Genomic DNA, 21605 nt, shown 5'->3' with positions numbered 1-21605 from the left:
AAGGCAAAAGGTGTCTGCAGAGCATTTGATGCAAGTGGTAGTTGGTAATAGCAGCACAGGAAATGTGTGTGGGTGTGGGGCCTAATACCAGAGATTTGCAAAATGTTTGCCATTGTTTCATTTATTCTATCAAATACTGTTTTGAGGGGGAGCTCAGTTCACTGGCTAGACAGAAGCTGCCTTAAGGTAAGACTCCGTTCTCATCACTTCCCAAGTTGTGCCACTTGTGTACAATGATCTCAATTTAGAACAGGACAAAGCAGTGATGGTGCCCTTGGAACCTCTTGGAATGTAGCCACGTCTAGGGACACCTCTGTCCTCGTCCCAGGCTAGTGTCGCGGTAGCCAATAGCTGCGGGGGTACAAGCCACGCGTTACCCTTTGCCTGTCGTCTACAGTGGACACCTTGTCATCTCAGCCCTGACGCCTGCCTCAAGGGCTAGGACCGAAGCCTACCCTTCAGGCCCCTTCCCGCCCGCTCGCTGGGGTGGGGGCCGGCTCTGCCGGCGCAGCTGGCAGGAAGGCCCGGCGCGGGCTGGGAGGGAAGGGGAAGAGGCGGGGCCTGTAGCCCAGCAGTGTCAATAATACAATAGGGCTCTTGTGCGGCCGCCGCCGGAGAAGGAGGAGTGGGGCGAGCGCGGGGTTGGGGCCTGGCGGCGGGCGCGTTGACCAGCCGGCACGCAGGGCGGGGGTCGCCGCCGGCTACGGGCCCCGGCGGGCGGGCTGAGGCGATGCGCGCCGGCGCGGGAAGGCAGCAGGAGCAGCCGCAGCCGCTGTCGCGGCGGGAGCACCAGCACCAGCCCTGACGGCCGCGGCCGCCCACGCCGGCGAGCAGGAGGCGGCGGCGCGCCGTGCCGTGTCGGCGGCGGGAGGTGAGCGCTCCCCGGGCTGCCCGCATGGAGGCGGGGCGGGGGGCGGGCACCGGGCCGCCGGGGCCGCCGCGCCGGGCCTGTGCGCGGGGGAGGCGCCGGGCCTGCGGCGGGCGGGAGGTGGCGGCGTTTGGCGCCAAGGCCGGGCAGGAGGAGGAGGAAGCAGCCGTGAACGGGTGGGAGACGGCAGGTCCCGCGGGGTACGTGAGGCGTCGTGGGGGCGCGAAGCCGGGTCCAGGGGGGCGGCCGTGCTGTGCCGGGTGGACAGTGTCTTCTCGGGTGCTGCGGCGGGCCGCCTGTCCGGCGTGGGCGCTGCGGCCTCGACCGCGTCCGGAGGGAAAAGTTGCGGCGGTTTTACCGCGCCACTGGAGTCGAGCTGCCGCTCCGCCCCCGCACTCGCCAGGCTGTGCCCGCGAGGGGCAGCAGGGGCAGGGCGGCGGCGGCGGCCCCCGGCGAAGCGCCCTTTTGTTCGCCGCAGCCCAAGAAGGCGGCGACCCGCCGGTGCCCGAGCCGGCAGGGCCCTGCGGAGCGTGGCTGGGCGTGGCGGGCGGGCGAACAGACAGCCGGGCAGACAGACAGCCAAGCGCTTGTCCGCTGCCGAGCACCGCTCCGCCAGCATGTCGAGGAACTTGCTAGAACTGAGTTTGAGGCGGTAGCACAGCCCTACCGCGGCCCCCCGTGCCGCCGAGGTAAGTTTGATCCCGGGCAGCGGGCGCACATAGCGCCCCAGTGCCCCCTGTGCTTGTAGCGATAGGGACAAGAAGGTCCTGACTTTGATTGTCCGTATCAAATCTTCTTCCCTCGCACGGTGTTTTGCTTTAACGTTGCTTGTCTCTCTGCAAAGGCATGGTTTCTTTTTACGGACTTAGTGGCCACCAGTATGGTTAGCGGCCAGGGATGTAGCAAAAGTAGCACTTGCAAGTAGTTCCGTTATGGTTAGTGGGAGAATTGGGTACAGGACGCCTTAAAATACATCTTAATGGGAAGAATAATTGCTACTTTTTCTAGTTTTTAACTGCAGTTCTTTTATGAAGAGCACTTACACTTATTTGAAGAGTTCAGCTATTGTTCACAAATTGCTATAATAAATGCCTATCTACTTTAATTAAAATATCACTAAATAGTGTTGTACTTGAAAGCCGCATGTTTTGTTTTTTTCATGTTCAGAAGAGGATACTGGAGACAGCATCCAGTTGTGATTAGAGATCCTGTGATTAGAATACAGTCTCTCTGTTAACGTAAGGGAGCATTTGCACTAAAACTGAAAGACTGAAGAGAACTGTATTTTATCTCGGTCCGTGCAAAATACGCATACAATTTATATGCAGCCAACTTTTTACGTCATGTTGGTGCACGTTGTGGGCTGTTCTGCAGAGCATCTCAAGCACACCTGCTAATCTCTACAAATCGAGACCATGTCTTAGTGATGGTTAGAACTAACTTGAAAATGTGAGAGCCGGATGAGTGTGGAGAAGAAAGGGTGACTTGGATGAAGGCGTGTTAGCATAACTTTTAAGCCTGCCACAGAGTTCCTTAGCAGGATGTCAGAAAAGCCTTCACCTGCATTTACTGAAGGGAGAAAATGCAATTTGAAGTGCCTTTAGTTAAGAAAGTGCCTTTTCAAATTAAATCAAAAAGGTTTTTTGAGATCCAAAGTTTTAGTTTTGTTGGTTTTCTGAGTTTTGGTTTTTTGGGTCGTGTGTGTGGTTGGTGGTTTGTTTTGTTTGTTTTGTTCAACTGAACTTCTGACCTCTTTCCAGGCTGGTCTTGCCGTGTCCTGGTTTTAATGCAAAAGAGTAAAAAGCTTTCTTATGGAAAAAGCTGGGCTTTAGATGCAGTAAAAGTCATCAAAATAATGAGAGCTGTTTCTGTTACCTGTCTTTCATTTGATGTTTCCTCTTTCTAGGTTCCTTTTATGGAACAGGCCTCCCTTCCTCCCCCAGCAGGAAAAATTCCCTTGAGTTCCTGAGTTGGGTCAGTCAGCACAACTGCAGTGTTTGGTTGTTTTGGTTGGTTTTTTTTCCCTTTCTTCCTTTTTTTCTCTCTTTTTTTTTTTCTTGATTTGCATTAAGTACATACAGCAGGTACCTGCAAAAATTGCTGGAGAGTTGATGAAGGAACATATGTAGTGGTGTTTATTGGCAAAGATGCATGTTCTTTTGGGATCTCGTTAAAATTGTGAAAATCTGCTGTGAATGTGAAAGCTTGAGCTCTCAGTTTAGTGTTATAATAAACCCAGATTTTTCCTTTCTGTGGGCTTTCTATCTGTGGCAAAAAATGAAGTAGTTTACACCTGCGATTTACTGGGATATCTGAGATTGTTGGGGGTGTGGGGGGGTTCCTTTTGATTTTTAAAAGACACATTGTTTTTCTAGAGCTGGGTGGTTTGCTTACAAAGGTGGATTTAAAAAGTCTGCTTGGCTTCAACTGAGTAGTAGTTTTAACCTGTATGTGCATATATATACACACATCTATGTGTACACATAGGCACCTGTATGGTCACTGTAGTAGCTACTGTGTGCTGAGTGTTGTAGAGGGTTTATCCCAAAGAGCTTGCTGCAGCTGGCTTGTGGAGTGTCTTGACTTGTGACCTGAATTCTTGGCTGGTGTGACTGCAGGTGTCCAAGGCTGTGGTGAAAAAGGTTAGATTTGTTAGACCTGCTGGTGAGAAGTGAAGTTAAACCCTGTACAAGGTGCTTTGAGTTTGATGTTGAAGTTGATGCCCCTACAATGATCTCTCTGGTCTATTTAGGTGGCTTAATTCAGTCTTGGAAATTAATTTCTCACTGTTGTGCTCCAGAGAGTAAAGAGCACAGCATGGTGTCTGTATATCTGGTTAGCCCAGTGAGAACTGGAATGTATCCAGAGCAGAAACATGTACCCATTTTAGTAGTGTGTCTTTATGATCTATGGGTGAAAATGTTATATAAACATCTGTTTTTGTTGTGTGTCTTTCTCCTCTAGTGCCTCAAAGTCTGCTTTAGAAGTTATATGGTTTAGTGGGCTCTTACCTGAATGGGATTGATAGTGTAGTGTTGTGCCCACTGTATGGGGCAGTTTAGTGACAAAGAATGTTACGTTTGACTTAAATGTAAAAGTTAATATTCTGTTAAATGTGGGTATCATTCTCTGAATGTATTTTATAACTGTAAACTTGCAGTTTTGTCTGCTTTTTAATTGGTGATACTTTATTTTATAGACAGACATGGACTTAGCCAAAACCTGCCATTTGATCATGCCGGCTTAATCTATTCCCACTCCTGCCATTTTTGCAGGACCTACAGCTGAGGGAACTTGGGGACTTCCAAATTTCTGGAGAGGGGAACCCATTCTCTGAAGGCATGTGGCATTTCTCTTTTCAGAAGATTTGCAGTGCTTTTAACACTTAAGGCTTCATATAATTGGAGATGTAAATGCAATTTTGACACAACTTGTTAATTTCCATTTTAAGTCAAGTAGTAGTAGCTCTTACTAGGGATGTTTATGTACTGTCAGGGCCTTGGCTGGTTTTATGCTGGCAGAGGCTGGGTCAGGTGGGGGTGGGAGATGCCAGAGGTCTGTAGGGCTTGATGGCATCTCTGAAAAGTGAGATAATTATATGAAACTGCATTTTATCACAGAGCTGATTTTAACTTAATGCTGCTATTTAAAACAGAGTGGTAGAGGTGACTTCTTTTATATTTACTTACCTTTTATATATTTAGCTGATATAAAATTAATGCTGCTATTTAAAATAAGAAGAGCTGGAGGAGTGACTTTATATTCATGTTAAATGATCAATTACACGACCACTTCAAAATTACTCTTTTTTTTTTAATATACTATCTTCTAGCTATAACTGCACCTTTGATGTTCAGAGCCCCTAAAAAGTGTTTTTATAGATAATGGTTTTATTGATGCTTCAACTTACTTCAGCTGTAATATGGTATCTGGCAGAAAGGTTTTCGGAGTGTAATGTGACAGCCCGGGTGTTGACTTCTGCAGGGAGATTTCTGTGTAATTACTAACCACCTCCCTGTTTCCCTGGGCTGTTTGCTCTTTCGTATGTATTTACTTCCGAGTCACCCTTCTCTAGGTGGCATCTGAACTTTTCCACCATACAAGATCTTAGTTTCAGTCTGTAGGTGACTGAGAATTTTGCGATTAGCATAGTCTGGGATGTGTGATCCTGGGGCTAATGAAAGCTCCTGCATTTGTAGAGCTGTAATACAAGCTTTTCTTAGATTTAGAGAAATGGAAGAGATCTTGAGCTGCAAGCATGGCTGCAGAGCCTCTGCTGGCAATTAAGTTGCCCCGTTCAGAGGAGCAGAAGGTGGGAGGATAAGCCTGTGACTGCTGATGCTATTTGTTACAACTTTCTCCTAAATTAAGTTCTGGAATGCCTGCCTTAGCTTGTTAAACTTTGAAAACTTTGCGGTGCTTTCCTTCTTTAAAGTACACCTGTTACAGCATTAGATTACAGAGCTGTGTTTCTTGTTTATTGAATTGAATGCTGAACATAACGTATCATGTCTTTAATACCTCCTTGTGTTTTAATTAGAGCTGTAGGGAGATGTTAAAAAACAGGTTTATACACATGCCTGACAGGTTGCTTAAATGAATATGCTTGTCACACGGTCTTGAGGGAATTATGCATTATTTTGCTAATCCACTGTCTAGGACTTCTCACCCTGCCCCCTTTCTTTTCTTTTTCCTTTTTAACCTCTTGTCATTATCTGCTAAAAGCTCCTAACTGCGTGGTAGCCTTTGGTGGTGAAAAGCTCAAGCTGTTGTTTGTGTCCTAGGGAGCAGTTTCACACCCGCACAAGTGGTTTGACAGCAGCAAGTCCAACAGCTTCCGAGGGTTAGTGATGTGTAGTGGGGGAGTACATGCTGGGATGCTGGGATCCTCCAAAGGGATCCCTGCCTACCAGCTGTGCAAAGTGGAACAACAGACCCAGGAGCATTTATTGCAAATAGTTAATTCTGTGCAACTGTGTTACAAAGGGTTTTCCAAGCTGTGTTTTAAATTCACAGGTAGTTCTGGTTTTGGAATATGCTGTTGGGTAAATGATCAAATTGTGGGAGGAAACCTTCTGCATAGGACATGCCTGTGTGCTAAGTAGCTTTTAATTGTGATAGTTTTTCATGTAGTACTGGATTACTGAAATCCTTTAAATAGGCAAATAATTGATGTATCTGCTACAAACGTTAGAAGTTTTTAACTGAAGGTATTTTGCTTGTTAGATTGGTGCAATTTGGTGGTCAGGTTTGGTAGGCTGCTAGATTGATGTAGTGACATGGGTGTTCACAAGCACTTGTGAAACATAACTAAATTCTGAGGATTCATTCATTCATACCACTTAAAAATGTGCACATTGCTTTAACAGACTGGACAATTTAAAAATAACACTTACTTTAAAGAGTCATGAAGATACTGAGAAAATTATTTTGGTTGTGGAAGTATTTAAATCTTCCCTATGTATCAACTGTAGCAAAGTAAAATGGCAGTGTTGTCATTCTGCTGTTGCATAGAAAAATCTTACATCTTGAACTACTGGATACAAAAATATATATGAGAAGTGTATATCCTATCAAGGGAGGAAAAAATTGTCCCTAGTAGAATGACTTGCAGTTTTGAATTCTCTTTCTTGTTCTGTTTTTAGCTGCTCATATGCCTTTAGTATTCTTCCAGCATTAATTTGCAGGCTCTGATACCAAAACAGCTGTTAACAGGACTCATTGTTTCAAGTAATGCTATGTCCCATCCAGGTTTCAGCTAACTAACAACAAAACCCAAAACCTCATGGAGCTAAAACGTACAGTGTGAGAGCGAGTTATGGAGATGCACAGAAAAATGGTAGGCTCAGCAGTTATCTGGTGAGGAGGAGCCTCAGCGGAAGGGAAGGTAGGAGTAACACCTCTCCCAGTTTTATTGGTACTTCACAGTATCACAGTATAACTAAGGTTGGAAGAGACCCCAAGGATCATCAAGTCCAACCTGTCCCAACAGACCTCACGACTAGACCATGGCACCAAGTGCCACGTCCAATCTCCCCTTGAACACCTCCAGGGACGGTGACTCCACAACCTCCCTGGGCAGCTCATTCCAATGACGAACAACTCGCTCAGTGAAGAACTTTCTCCTCACTTCAACTCTAAACCTCTCCTGGCACAGCTTGAGACTGTGTCCCCTTGTTCTGGTGCTGGTTGCCTGGGAGAAGAGACCAACCCCTTCCTGCCCACAACCACCCTTCAGGTAGTTGTAGAGGGTGATGAGGTCACCCCTGATCCTCCTCTTCTCCAGGCTAAACAATCCCAGCTCCCTCAGCCTCTCCTCATAGGGCTTGTGCTCAAGGCTTCTTCCCAGCCTTGTTGCCCTTCTCTGGACACGTTCAAGTGTCTCGATGTCCTTCTTAAACTGAAGGGCCCAGAACTGGACACAGGACTCAAGGTGTGGCCTAACCAATGCAGAGTACAGAGGCACAATGACCTCCCTGCTCCTGCTGGCCACACTATTCCTGATACAGGCCAGGATGCCATTGGCCCTCTTGGCCACCTGGGCACACTGCTGGCTCATGTTTAGGTGGGTGTCAATCAGCACCCCCAGGTCCCTCTCTGTCCAGCCACTCTGACCCCAGCCTGTAGCTCTGCATGGGGTTGCCGTGGCCAAAGTGCAGCACCCGGCACTTGGACTTGTAAGGGAAGAGGTGTGACAGACTTGTACTGCTGTTCCTGCTCTGGTGTAAATAGGCTCTTTTCCCAGCAGGTGACTGACTGAAATAGTTATAACAGGTGATTACTCTGCAATGTAAACCTTGTTAAGTGTTATTTGACAGGAAGGAGAAGAAATGCTCATATCAAGCACAGAACATAGTTTTTGTGTTTCTGGAAGAACCGCTGACCGGTGGTGTGACCAGGGAAAGGTTACCGGTGGTCAGTGTTGCTATGCTTTGATAGTCTTAACATTGCTTGGAGGAGTGCTAGTAATTCTTCAACATCAGCCTAATTGGAAAGCAGTTGTAGTCTTTTACAAAAATCAAATTAACTGTCATTTATGCAACTGAAAGGCAAATACTTAAACCTGATAATGAAGTTGCAGTCTTCCTTGTGTGAACAGCATAATCATTTCCACCGTAGCATGAAATGAGCAGTCTTCAGAAATGAAGCATTTTTGCTTGACAAATTTGAACCTGGAGCTCTGCAATAGAATGTGCTGAGAGTGAGGGAGGAACTGAAAGGATGGCCTTAATGGAAAGGTGCTTGTTTATAAGCAACAGAGTTGTAAATGACTATTAGCATGCATAGGAAGTAAAAGTCACTCCTGCTTAATGGTGTCAATTCCTGGGTGGAAATAATTTTTTAACAATAATTTTGTCCCTGTTTCAGGAAAATAATTTTCTACACTTTGATGTTTCTTTGGGGTTTTTGGTTGGTTTTTTTTTTTTTTTGACCAAAAAAAAAAAGGCAGGAAAAAATGGGATAAATTTCAAATTTTTATGTAAATAGACATTACACAGGGTCAGAGTTTTTCTTTAGGCATGTATTTTTCAGGTGTGTAAGTAGCTTGAAGTTGGTAGTAAGATGAGTTTGGGGGGTTTTAATTACTTTTTAAGTGAAGCAAGCATACAAAAAGTTTACCTACAGAGGCAATCAAACAAGATTTGCCAGTGGCTAGCAGGTTGCATCCATGTATGCTTTTGATTTGATCTGATCAGATCTCTGTGCCTTTGGAAAGGTGAAAAAGCTATGGTACAACTGCTGTCAAAATATAAAGACTCTCGTCTTGCGCTTAGTGAAAGGGGAGGAGGTTAAATTACATTATGTATCACTACCTTTTTTAATTCTTTTTTCCCCTCTGTTGCTGAATATATATGCTTCTGTGTCATATCTGATGTGTAATGTTTCTGTTATTCTTCCTCTATAAATGCCATAAAACTTCAGAAGGTGGGACATAGATGATTAGAAAGCTTACACTCCTGGCAATCGGCTCAGTATCAGTCAGAGCCCTGTGACTCCCTTTACATGGATTAATCTGGCTTAAATGCTGTCTTAGATCCTTTGTTAGGCATCTTTGGTGTACTCATTCTAGCTTTTCAGAAGCCTCTGTATGTAACAGCCAACAGGGACGTGCATTAGGTTGCTGAAGTCTAATAGCTTTTGCAGGTGCCATTTCATCTACTTCTTAATATTATTAAAATTAATTTGTTTTCTGCATGTGGCTTCTGCATGCTTGACTTCCACATTTCATGTACTTCACTTTTGAGGTATTGAATGGATTAAGAGTTGAAAAAACAACAACATCTAAAGTAAATAAATAAATTTAAAAAGCCTCGAGTGAACACACAACTTGAACATGATTTATAGTTTCTACTTATCTCTCCCAGGCATGTCTTTGATGTCTTTGTAGTCTCCTGTTGGCTGTCCCCTCTTCTTTTTGCCTTGACTTCCCTCCTTTTTCTTTCTTATCAGAGAAAACAGTGTTTCTAGTGAGTGTCTCATAGTCTTCTTGGGACCCTATAAATCAGCTGGGTCAAATTAAATTTATCTCCTGTACCAGCCTCTGGACATTATGGACTTTGGATTATTTACAGTCATCCTGAAAATGTTTTGACAGCCCACTGGGTATTCTCTTTTTAATAAGACTTATGTAGGTGTGCTAGGGGCTTTTCTCTCCTCAGAGTTTTTATGTGAGGTGGTGTGGTGTTTTTGTGGGTGTTGGTTGTTTTTTTTTATGGCTGGTACATTTATGTGGGGTTACATATGTGTATATATACAAGCATCTTCCACTGAAAAATTAAGTTTTGTTTTTAAATATTCCTAGAAGAGAAGATCTTCATGCTATACCATTTTTTTTTTCAGTGAATGCTGGTATTGGCGTGATTAGTATTTTGCTTGTGGATTCAACTAAAACTATGATCTTATGCCCATGCATATGTAAATTGTACTTGGTTAAGCAAGTTGAATCTGTGTGTTTGACTTAAAACACAATTGCTGGTGTGTGTTTTGTACAGATACCAAGTATTTTTCAAAATCAAACTTCAGTGTATCAAGATGAGCTTGTGAAAACAAGACAGCAGCAAAACATTGGCTTAGTTAAGTAACTTTCAAAATGCTTGAATGTAGCCAAGATACATTTGTTATCAAATCCTTTTCTAAACATTTACTACCCTACAATTTTTTGTCAGGTTTTTTCCTCCTTGAATTCATTGTAGGGAATCCACATTAAGCTCATTCTGTCAAAGAAACCAGCTTTTCTAGCCATTTGAAGGTGTTGCACTGCTGTAAGTACATTATAATGATCAGATTGGTTGCCTATATTTAATTCTGAAGAAATGGCAATAGTGTCAACTGCTGCACAAGGAAGAAGTTGAGCCTGCTTCGCTCTTGTTATCAGACTTCTTTGGCCATAATAAAGCATCTTTAGATCTATCTTGTAGAGCTTTTAATGCCACATTATGCTCCTCTATAGCACCTCTGCCTGTTCAGGATCTCTTACAGACTCCTAGAGATTTAATCAGTCAGAATTGTGGGTTTAACTGTAAGATGGCAATTCTCGAAGGAGAAGGTCAGCTCCAGTGTTCACTTTCACTGTTGAGTTTTGCAGGACTTGACGCGATTATAGAAGTTTTCATGCTTCATGTAAGCAGAAGTTACGTAAAATTCTTGAGGAGCAAACCTATTAAAGCAACTTTTCTTTTTTCACCTCGAGTTTGGCAAGTGTAGCACAGGGGATCTGGATGTTGTTTGTGTCCTCAAAGTGCGGAAATGCCAGTGTGGGGTGAGGGACAGCATTACCTGCTGTCTTCCTCAGAAGTGGGGGAAGCCCATCTGTCCCTATGTGAGTGGCGGTGTCTATTATGCCTATTTTAACCCTGTGCTAAACAATGCTTTAAAGCTTTGCCTCTGTAAAAGTGACAGCTTTATACAGTGGAAGTCTTACCTTAATAAACTACAAGAAATCATAAAGGTTTGTATGTTTATAGACAATTTAATTAAAGATCACATTTTTCCTTTTGACAATAAACTTTTCTGGCAGCGGGTGCTTTAAAGGAATAATTGCATTACAACTCGATCTTGCAATCCCATCTACCCTTCCCCAACATACTTGCATAGGAAGTTTTGAGAATAAATGTGGCTTAGGAGTTCTGCTCACAAGTTCATTAAATAAATGATTTGTTAATGTCTGGCTTGTTTTGGCACTGACTTTAATTCCTATTGACTCCACTGAGCCCAAAATTTCCCTGCTTGTTTCTCAGAGCTTGTCATGTGGGAATGATGTGGGAATCGCTTTGGAAAAGGATTAGTTAGTTGACATGTTTCTCTTTCATAGCAATAAAAAAAGCCCCAAACCCTTTTTGACTGTTTAAGATCATCTTCAAGGAAGAAGTAATTTTAGGTTTCACTATGGAATTTGCAGCCACAAAGGATGAAGTTGATGGAATCTTGTTTACTGTGTTTTTGTGTCTGCTGCTTCAGTAATTGCCATTTGATTGTGCTTGGAGTCTTCTGTTTTGTGGTCGAAGTGCAAAACTTGAGTACATTATTTATGGAGTTTTCTGTGCTGAGGGAGGGGATGGTTTGCTGACATGATCAGATGCCTGACCAAGAGAAAGAACAGGGATCCTTTCCTTATGAAATCTCACAAGTATTAATGTCCTGAGTTTGATGAAGGATGTCCAAAGTATTTCAGCTCACTGTAGTGAGCAAGTGAAGTTAATGTTCTGTTACTTATTTCTTGCCCTTCTTTTTTTATCCCCCCTCTGGGAACTGACTTACTCAATGAAGTACTGACTAAATGTTCTGATATGAAGCGCTCTGTTTGAGGGTATTTTTCTGTGGCCAATGAAACCATCTTCAGGGCCAGGAATATTCGGTGTCATCACATTAAGTACTCAAATTCCTCATAGTCACATCAGTTGGAAAAAAATGGAAAGTGCATGTTCTACAGCCTGTTTGAACCCTTGTGTTGTACACTGGTAAGCATTAAAACTTAATGTATCAGAAAAGGAGTCAATGTCTTTTTCCTGACTACTGTTGTCCAGCTATGAGTTTTCCTCCTGTAATCTGGATATAAATTGTTCTTAATATTCTCTTTAATTTGATGCCAATCAGTTGTAGATGTGATGTTTTTATTGTTGTTTCTGTTTTGCTTTTGTTTGGGTTTTTGGTGGTGTTTTTGGTGTTTGAGGGTGTGTGTGTTGTTACTTTTGGTGGGTTTTTTTCCTACTTGCATTGACCACAATAGGAACAAAGGCCCAGCAGGCTTACTTATTTTGTAAAATTCAGCAGTGTTTTGAAGCACGAGCTCCTTCTGACACTACCCAGCAATCCGTGCCCATGCTGTGAGCAAGTAATTGAAATTAAATGGCACATCATGGATAGGAAAAGCCTACACAGACTAGTCTTCCAGTGGAGCGGTGAGGCTGACCCATGGGTGCTTGTGTGCTCCAAGTAGGCAGCAGTTGAGTCCTGCAAGGGAGAGGGGCTGGGAGGGAGGCAGGCTGTGTTGAGGCTAAATCTTGATGGATGGAAAGAAGGGCTGGGAAAGTGAGGCGCAGAATGAGGGACAGCCTTTGCAGGTGCAGCAGTAACTGAGGCCTCACTTGATGCTGAATTGGATGCCTGTAAATTTTGAGTGAGGTGAAGAGAAGAGGAAGATGGGTCCAAGTGTATGTCTGATTCCCAAAAGTATCCATTTACAGGGCTGCAAATTGGCATCATTCCCTCTTTGGTGTGTGACCTGGGTGTCCTGAACATACCTGGCACTTTGAGTCCTACACTGAAGACTTTATTTGCTGCATGGGGAGTTGAAGCCTTGTGTGGTTTATTTATTGTTGTTCCAGAGCGAAGGATCTAACTTTCAGGCACTGAACTGCACGGTTTGGTATTATTTCAGTCCAAAGTCTAAATCTGGCCCTTTGTCTTTTATATTGTCAACATGTGGAGGATCCAGTAAGAAACAGTGATGCTTTTAGTGTCTGTAACTCTTGTGTGTGTGATGGGGTCATGGGACTTACTGCACAGTGTATTAGAATGGCATGGCTGTGCCATCAGAAACTTAACATCTGTTATCTCTTTAGAAGTTCACACAGCTGGTAAATATATTTTTTTTATTTATTCTAAGCATAGCTGTGCACAAATATAGTTGCATTAAATAATGGAAATTAGCTATGGCAAAAGAGTCTTGTAAGTCACATAGGTTATTGCTTCTAAAATATTCCCTTGAACCTCCCTTCAGAACTTAGCATGAAGCAGCACTGCCATCATTCAGCTGTAGGAAATGCACACAAGCACATCTGTTTAGCACAGTATATACAAGTTAGACAAGGTGGGTTCCCAACTAAAGTCTGACTGGCCAACATGTGCCTGTGGCTAATGGCTCCAGCATCAAAACACATTTGTTACTTCTACTTTTACTCCATTTCAGGTTTTGTGGGTTCAGGAAGCATCCTGGTAGTTTTTGATACTTTTTTCCACATTTGGTTCTTCTGCTGTAGGCTTCTGCCATGTGCCTTTGTGGTCTCTCTCTGCTATGCTACTCCGTATTGCAATGTGACTTGCCACAGGGAGTACTCACTCTTTGGAGACAGATGCATCATGTCCCAGGATGAAGTAATGCATCTCCTTTTCATCTGGAAAAAGAGGAGCACGTACCTGAACTGGTGTGCAGTCCCTGTCCTTGTGTGCAGCTGCGCACTGTAGCGTCCCTCGGTGTGCATACATCTCCTTCAGCCTCTGATGTGAGGAGATGTAATAAGAGTGGAATCGCTACTTGGACTTGCTTTGCTCTCGCCAACAGTCAGCAGTAGGCACGCGTGCTGTGGAATAGCTAACACACAGTACATGTTGCTCCTCCACAGCCACATGCTTATGTGACTAGGTGCAATCCTCCGTGCAGACAGGCTGAACACAAACTGCTTTGTGGAGTCCTCCTTTTTATACTTGTGTCCCATTTGTTACTGCCTTGCCCTTGGGCCAGTTTGAGAAAGGCTCAGCTGAAACATGTTGTCTTGGCAGCACAGCTACCAGGACTCTTGTCCAGTCTTTGTTTAAGCGTCAAGAGCTGCAGCCTCGGATCCTTCCCCTGGGGACATGGACCAGCAGTTCTTACTGTCAGGACATTTCCTTTAATGCTAAACCTATACATTTTTTTTTGCCCTTAGATTTATCACTTCTGATCTCTTACGGACTCATGCCTTTGTTTCACTAATGTTAGTATTCTACTGGTTTCTGAAGACTATAAACAGATTTATGTGCACCTTAGGTTAAGTCTTAAGCTAAATCCTGCATGTGTGTTGGTCGTGGTAGCCTTTCCCTGTAAGAGCAGCAGTTTCAGCTCCTGATTCACTTTTTTTTTCACATGTAGATGTTAACTATATTGTGTAACAAGTAATTTCAAGCAAAAAAAGTAGTAGTTTTGAGTATTTTGCAGAGTGGCTAGCACTGCAGATTAGCCAGCTGCTGTGCTGGGTCACCATCTGAGTGCCCAGGGGCCCAGGACTTCAGAGCGTTTCATAAAACGGCTTGACATTACTTGTTAGTTGCCTTATGAAACCTAACCTTCTAGACATCCTGCGGCATTGTTTGGCTGAAAAGGGGGTAATCCGCTGTGGGAAATTGTTTTCCCAGCAAATTTTAATTGGTTGCTGGGAATTGCTAAGTCACTCTATTATTAAGAATAGGCTTGTTGCTGCATAAAGGCATAATGAAATATTTTTGTGAGGGTAGAAGTGAAGGTGTTACGGAGTGGTAGGCTTTGATAGATGCTTTTCGTGTCTCTGACCTACCTCAAGATGAGATGGGCTGTCTGGATTTTTACAATGAGTTTGTGAATTTATACTGAATTACTTTTTTGGCTAAGCCAATGTCGAAGAGAAGTAAAAATAGAGAAGCTGCTGAATACTCACTGTAGTTAGCACTGTTAGAAGCTTGTGAAGCAGCAGCAGCATCAGATCACCATTTACTACAAGCAAAACCTCCAACTCTGTTGTCATGAATATATTGCAAGGATTTTAGAAGACTTAAATCTTAGTGACTTTATTTTCTATTTAAGGTTCCTGTAGGATAAGTATTACCTGGAAGTGTTACCTGTTCCTATTAGGATTTCTCTGGAACTGTAAGGGGTAGAGTACTGTTACCTTCCTGCTTCACACTGTCATTTATAATCTAAAAATCTACAGGTTTTATTTCCTATGTTGTCTTCATAGTGTTAAAATCTTGATCTGCCTTTTGCAAGAGATCTATGTGATGTTGCTGGTGGTCCAGAGGGAGCTGACTACGTGCCTTAGCTATCCAAGGCAGTCTGTAAAAACAGGAAATAATTAAATTACTTTCTAATACCTTTCTTGTGTAAGCAGCTGTTATATCCATGGGATTATTTATTGTGAAGGAGACGTGAAGTGTCCTAAAACCGGCTTTCTAATTCAGTGTTGAAAGTAATTTGTGAGGTGGGAATTGCATGGCAGATGATGCAAGACAACACATTATTGAAAGCAAGCTAAGGAAATGTGGATTAGGTAAAGTGCTCACAGGAATGTTTGCAGCTGTTTAGAAAACTGAGAGGATAGTTACTAATCAGTTTCAAACAAGACAGGTGAATTTGAGATTTAAGTGGTCTCTCCTAGGTCCGATATTAATTAAAACTTGCTGTTAATTATATGGATAATGGAATGAGGACTCATTAAATACCTGGATGACACTGAGTGGAGCTGCTTATCTGTTTAAGAATATGCTTTATAATTTTTAGTGATTTTGATCAGATTTGAGCCTAGATGGGGCTGTGGGTCAGCTCTATGGTGGGAGGGCTTGGCTGCACACCTGCCTGTTGGGAGCAATGGGCCCAGCAGCAATAACAGCTCATAGCCATGTCATGAGGTAAGAGTTGTGCCATTGCACTTAGAGTTTTTACATAGATCTGTGACTGTCACGACAGTAAAGGATGTTTTCCTGTAACAAGAATATTTTCTTTGTGTGGAAGAGTTCAGTTAGAAGACTTTGTCCATATTTGGACATAACAACCTCACAGTGTTTTTGTGTGCCAGCCCTGGAAAAGGTGGTGAAGAGCAGCAGCTAGAGGGATCAGAAATGTTGAATAAGCAATCTGTGAGCAAAGGATGAAAGAACTGTGTTTTATTTAGTCTGGACAGAGCTAAGTGTCATGTTCAAACATGAAGCTAACTGTGTAAAGGAGAAGGAGATGATCTCTTCAGAGTCCAGTGCAGAAAGAAGCCTGGTTAAAGGGCTTGAGCTGAGTCAAAGGAGATATGTGCTTGTAAGTGCTGGGACAAGCTTTCCAAACTTAAGGGTCATGCAGAGCAGAAAGGGCTCACTTGGAAAGACTACAGAGCCTTTGTTGTGCACAGTTTGAGCTCTTGGTCCTATCAGTGTTCTTTTCCAGGACCACAGCAGATCTTTTTTCCTACAGCCCTCTCTGTTTTTGAAAATGGCAGTGCAGTGTGTGGGATGGTTAAGGAGAGAAGCAAGAAGCACCATTTTCAGCCAGTGCAGTTCTTGTTTTGGAGGTTTGGCTGTTGTTAAGAACTACAGTAATTTACAGAGAGAATGATAGTACAACAGTAGTGATAGCTGCAAAAATAGGTCTTTCTTCCAAATGGCTTTCTGTTGTTAAAAGTTGTATTTTAAGTAATAAATCTCCCTGATCCTTTTTCCCTTGGTGATGCTTAGTTTCCAGGCAGTATTTATGAAAAGCTACTATGTATTTCTGAGTTTGGGATTTTGTGTCTAAGTTTTCTTTTAGATGTTTTGTTTCATTTTTTTTCCCTCTTCTGTTTCTCGTGCCACAGTTGCTGTTGCTGCCCCACTGCTTTTTCAAATGCACCCAGGGAGTAGAACTGTGAAGTCTAATAGCACCAGTGTGTGCAGACAGGAGGGCGAGTGTCTCCTGTATGTTTGTTACCCCACCCTTGAACTAGTTGCTGATGGGGAGGTCGAGGGGTTGGCACCCTTCTGAGCTGGGGAGCACTCTTGGTTTTTACATAGAATACATAGAATAAACCAGGTTGGAAGAGACCTTCAGGATCATTGCGTCCAACCCATCAACCAATCCAACACCACCTAAACAACTAACCCATGGCACCAAGCACCCCATCAAGTCTTCTCCTGAAAACCTCCAATGATGGCGACTCCACCACCTCCCCAGGCAGCCCATTCCAATGGGCAATCACTCTTTCTGTATAGAACTTTTTCCTAACATCCAACCTGAATCTCCCCTGGCGCAGCCTGAGACTGTGTCCTCTTGTTCTGGTGCTGGCTGCCTGGGAGAAGAGACCAACATCCATCTGTCTACAACCTCCCTTCAGGTAGTTGTAGAGAGTAATAAGGTCACCCCTGAGTCTCCTCTTCTCCAGGCTACCTGTTAGTGAAGCACCTCTTGCTCATTGATTTAGAAACATTAAACTAATTCACCTCAAATTCATGTTGAGTGACAAGGGGAGTGGTATTTTGTGAGGTCAGCTCTGTCTTTTTTGTGTGTTTGTACGTGGTTGCAAACCAAATAAAGCTAGGACTGAAGATTATGACTGTGTAGTGTAAGGGTTAGAGAAAGAAAAGAATTTATAGTTGAACCTTTTGGTATTTCAGAATTCATCTTGGCATTTAACTGAGCAAACATGTGTTTTTAATGAAGAGTTTGAAATATATTAGTTTTGTGGTTCAACTGTGAGGCAAAACCGGTGGTTTTGTTCACACTTAAAAATTGTAGACTGTGTTGCATTTTCATGATGCCATTTGAGCTGCCACAACCAGGGCTTTGGTTGTGTTTCTATGGAAAACTCGTATTAAAGGGATTCAGTCAGGGTACTAAATAATTATCCCATAATGAAATCTCTCCTAAGAAAAATTTCTTTAAAGTCGTGTTCAAAAAATTGATCCAGGTGTTTCTTAATTTTTTGCTTTGTCTCTTCTCTTGCCTTCTCTCATCCAGTGCATTTTGTGGGTGAGGCTCTTAGCATTTCTTATCTGGAAGGTGGAGGCAGCATTAATATTAGGTTTTGTGGCAGAGCAGCAGTAGGCTTTTAAAGAAAGTCCCTCTGGTCAGCCCTACTTGCTGTGTCTCAGCTGAGCACACAGTTTCTGCTGCACATGTGCTGCATCCCTCTGGGTGGAGATTGGAGGCTGCCATCAATGCTCCTACCAAGTGTACTTCAGCTTCTGCTCATGGGCCATGTGGATCACCTCAGGCCACGTGTGTGGTGGCAGTGGTGGTGTGTATCTGCCTATCTTAAGTGAAAAACCCAACCCACGTATCGAGATTCATGTTTTGGCAACCTTGGCTCTGCTCTGCTTTGAGCCACAGACCTCTCCTTGCTCAAAATGGATTGCATAATGTAGGGTATAGCCAGAGACTAACAAGGAGATGGGAAGAGGGAACTGGGATGATTAAAAAAACCCCAACAAACAAAAAACCCCAAAACACATACAAAAATTCCAAAGACAAAACCTTAAAGAAAATTCGGATAGCCAAAGCTTTGATATTTGGCAAGACCAACATACAGGAGCAGCAATACATTGTGTGTTACCCTTCCCCACCCCTCCCATTGTAAGGGAGCATTTTACTTGGATGCCACAGCCCAAGTTGAGCAACAATAGTTCTTAAGTAATAGGATCTATGCCACTCCTCAGTGTATGGGTGGTGGTATCCTTTTCTTGTACTGCAGATGGGTGGGGAAGCAAAATGTTACAGCATGGTGCTGACATTTGGGCCAGAAACTGCCTTATTTCATTTAGAAAGCACAGATCTTGGTCTGACTACTGACATCTCCGAGGAGTGCTGCAACTAATTTGTTGGGTGTAGTGACTCTACTGCTTTTGCCGTGCCCATTGTAACAGGATGCAAAACATACGTGTGCATGATCCTGCAGGAGGGGGGTTGCAAGCAGTTGGTTGAGGGAAAAATTCCTTCTGTTCTCATATTTAATATTACTCTAGGCTCAGGACTAGATTACAAAGGTTGAGTAAAGCAGAATCCCTACCATGGAAGCTGAGCTATCCAGGATTGTCCAGGAAAGGTCTGAAGGAATGTCTTGAGGAATTAATGCAGAAGCTGCACAGAACGTTCCCTCTATACTAGTTTTTAATTTGCCCTCCTATGAATTTATAAGCTAGCTTTGTTCATAGAAGACCAAGGAAGGGCAGAAAGCATCAGTGATTTGGAGAAACGAGCCCTATAAGTCAGCTGATTGAGTGTGCAGCTTCCTGAACCAATTTCTGTATTCCCAAAACAGGATAGAGAAAATACTAAGTAACATTTCGGTTTGTTGGTAAAGTTGGTTCCCATCTGTATTAAGAGAATCACAAAAATTGATATTGAGATTATTTTTACAAGTCTACTTTTAATTGTATTGCATTGTAGATTTATATTATACTGTGTGTGCATACAGTCCATGTGTGGGGCTTTTTCCACATATTAAATGAGAATAATGGAATTTAAGGCTTTATGTTACGAATGTATCATGTGCTTGGGGAAATTATTGCAATAAAATTACGACATACCCTTCACTTACTTGCCAAAATTTAAATTGCAGTTTGACCAAGAAATGCCTGATGTCACTCTTACCACCTAAATAGCACTCCTTTCATTTTTTTTGGAGCTTGTGATGTCATCAGCTGAAGCAAAAACATCTGCCTCATGGCCTAGCATGTAAGTGAAGGAGGAACTGGTATTTGACAGGGGGAGGGAGAAAAAGTAAGTGTGTTGGTGTTTATAATGTGTAAATTTGAATCTCTATATTTTCAGCATTCAGATACCACCTTTTAAATGAAAGCTTTCTGGATTTTAAAGGAATATGAAGTCTTTTAAAGAGGAGGAAGTCAAAAAAGAAGCTGTTAACAGTGGGGTTTCAGCCTGCAGAACTCCCTGTAATAATTTCACTTAAAATCTATCTTGATTTATCCTATAATGCTTGGAAGACTGGTAGGCATCCATGAAACAATTTCATTGTGCCACAATATTTACATGTGCTCCTTCTACTCCTTTTTATTCTGTGCTTCTTTTCTGGGTACAAATTTCAGTAGTCATGATGAATGCATGCTGTACATGCTGATACCCTTCCTAAAATTAAAAACTCTGTGCACCCAGCTTTCAGAGTATTTTACGTACTGCAGCTTTGTGACACTTCTGTTTTTTTCCCTTAAGTAAGCAAAAATATTTCAATCCTCTGCAGAGGCCTTTTCAGAGGTTTTTTCATTTATTTTTTTGTCCTCCTGCTCACTGCTTTTCTTTTATGTGGCTTAAAGGATTAAAATGTAGTTACTGCTTTGAGGGGATGATGTCAACTGTGAGCTCTGGGTATTCCTAATTAGTGCCAACACCTGTACTTCATTAGGAAGCCTTTTTCAAGCTGTCCAGTGAACCACAGTACCTGGTCTCTCTTGCATGTCTGTAATATGACCATAAAGTCCTCTCCTGATGCAACCTTTACAACTTACTCAACTTTTGGACTGATGTGGAAAGTGAAGCTAAGCTGAGGCATTTGGTTGGCTACCAAAGATCATAAGGAGTAGCAAAAAAGGGATGCAGTCACCTTGATTTGAGGATTTCTGGTTCAGAGCTTGTTATTCCTTTGACTTTGTTAAAATATAAAAATAAATAAAAAAATTAAAAAGGAAAGTGTTTTTTCTATTTTTCATTGTCAAGATACTCTGAATTTAGAGACCAGATGTACAGACTCCAGCAGAGCTCTGAACATCTGAGTGTAGTTGCTATTGTGTATAACCCACTGATTTTCTGCAAAGAGAGCTTTGGCCTTGACCACTCTTGCACCATGGCTTTGTCTTCGAGGGGTCAGGGCTTAACAATTCTTCTAGACAAAACCAGCATGAGTCTTGCCTCCCACCTGATTCTGTACTGTTGGCGGGGCTATAGTGCATGTTTTGCCATTGAAAAACGTGACTTCTGACAGATTTGACTACTAAAATTAATGCGTCAGATGGGGTACATCACTATGAAGTTTCGGCTTTACAGACAGAAGTTCAACCACGTTTACTGCTTCTTAAGTAGTTTAGTTAGGTTTGTAAGAGTTTAGTGTCCAGAATCCAAGAAGGCGGCAACACGATGCTGGCTGCAGGTTTTGGGTTACAGAGAGGGACCTGGGGGTACTGATTGACAGCTGCCTAGACATGAGCCAGCAGTGTGCCCAGGTGGCCAAGAGGGCCAATGGCATCCTGGCCTGTATCAGGAATAGTGTGGCCAGCAGGAGCAGGGAGGTCATTGCGTCCCTGTACTCTGCATTGGTTAGGCCGCACCTTGAGTCCTGTGTCCAGTTCTGGGCCCCTCAGTTTAAGAAGGACATTGAGACACTTGAACGTGTCCAGAGAAGGGCAACAAGGCTGGGGAGAGGCCTTGAGCACAAGCCCTGTGAGGAGAGGCTGAGGGAGCTGGGATGGTTTAGCCTGGAGAAGAGGAGACTCAGGGGTGACCTCATTGCCCTCTACAACTACCTGAAAGGTGGTTGTAGCCAGGAAGGGGTTGGTCTCTTCTCCCAGGCAACCAGCACCAGAACAAGGGGACACAGTCTCAAGCTGTGCCAGGGGAGGTTTAGACTCGAAGTGAGGAAAAAGTTCTTCACTGAGCAAGTCGTTCGTCATTGGAATGGGCTGCCCAGGGAGGTGGTGGAGTCACTGTCCCTGGAGGTGTTCAAGAGGAGATTGGATGTGGCACTTGGTGCCATGGTCTAGTCATGAGGTCTGTTGGGACAGGTTGGACTCGATGATCCTTGAGGTCTCTTCCAACTTCAGT

General features: G+C 43.3%; 1 protein-coding gene across 2 annotated transcripts in view; it reads left to right on the top strand.

Moving 5' to 3' along the window:
* Positions 1-637: 637 nt before the first annotated feature.
* The window catches only part of JADE3 (jade family PHD finger 3), a 75704-nt gene continuing 54736 nt past the window's right edge, over positions 638-21605 (top strand). The window contains exon 1 of one of the 2 annotated variants that reach the window (XM_054164717.1): positions 638-871. The gene's annotated coding sequence lies outside the window, so the exon portion shown is untranslated. Of the gene's footprint in view, positions 872-964; positions 1069-21605 lie in introns of those variants that run through there. The other variant, XM_054164716.1, reaches the window with a different exon arrangement.

Source organism: Dryobates pubescens, chromosome 10, assembly GCF_014839835.1.
Source record: "Dryobates pubescens isolate bDryPub1 chromosome 10, bDryPub1.pri, whole genome shotgun sequence".
NCBI classification, from domain to species: Eukaryota; Metazoa; Chordata; class Aves; order Piciformes; family Picidae; genus Dryobates; species Dryobates pubescens.
The sequence above is the reverse complement of the archived record's forward strand: the minus strand, read 5'-3'. Positions and strand labels throughout refer to the sequence as shown.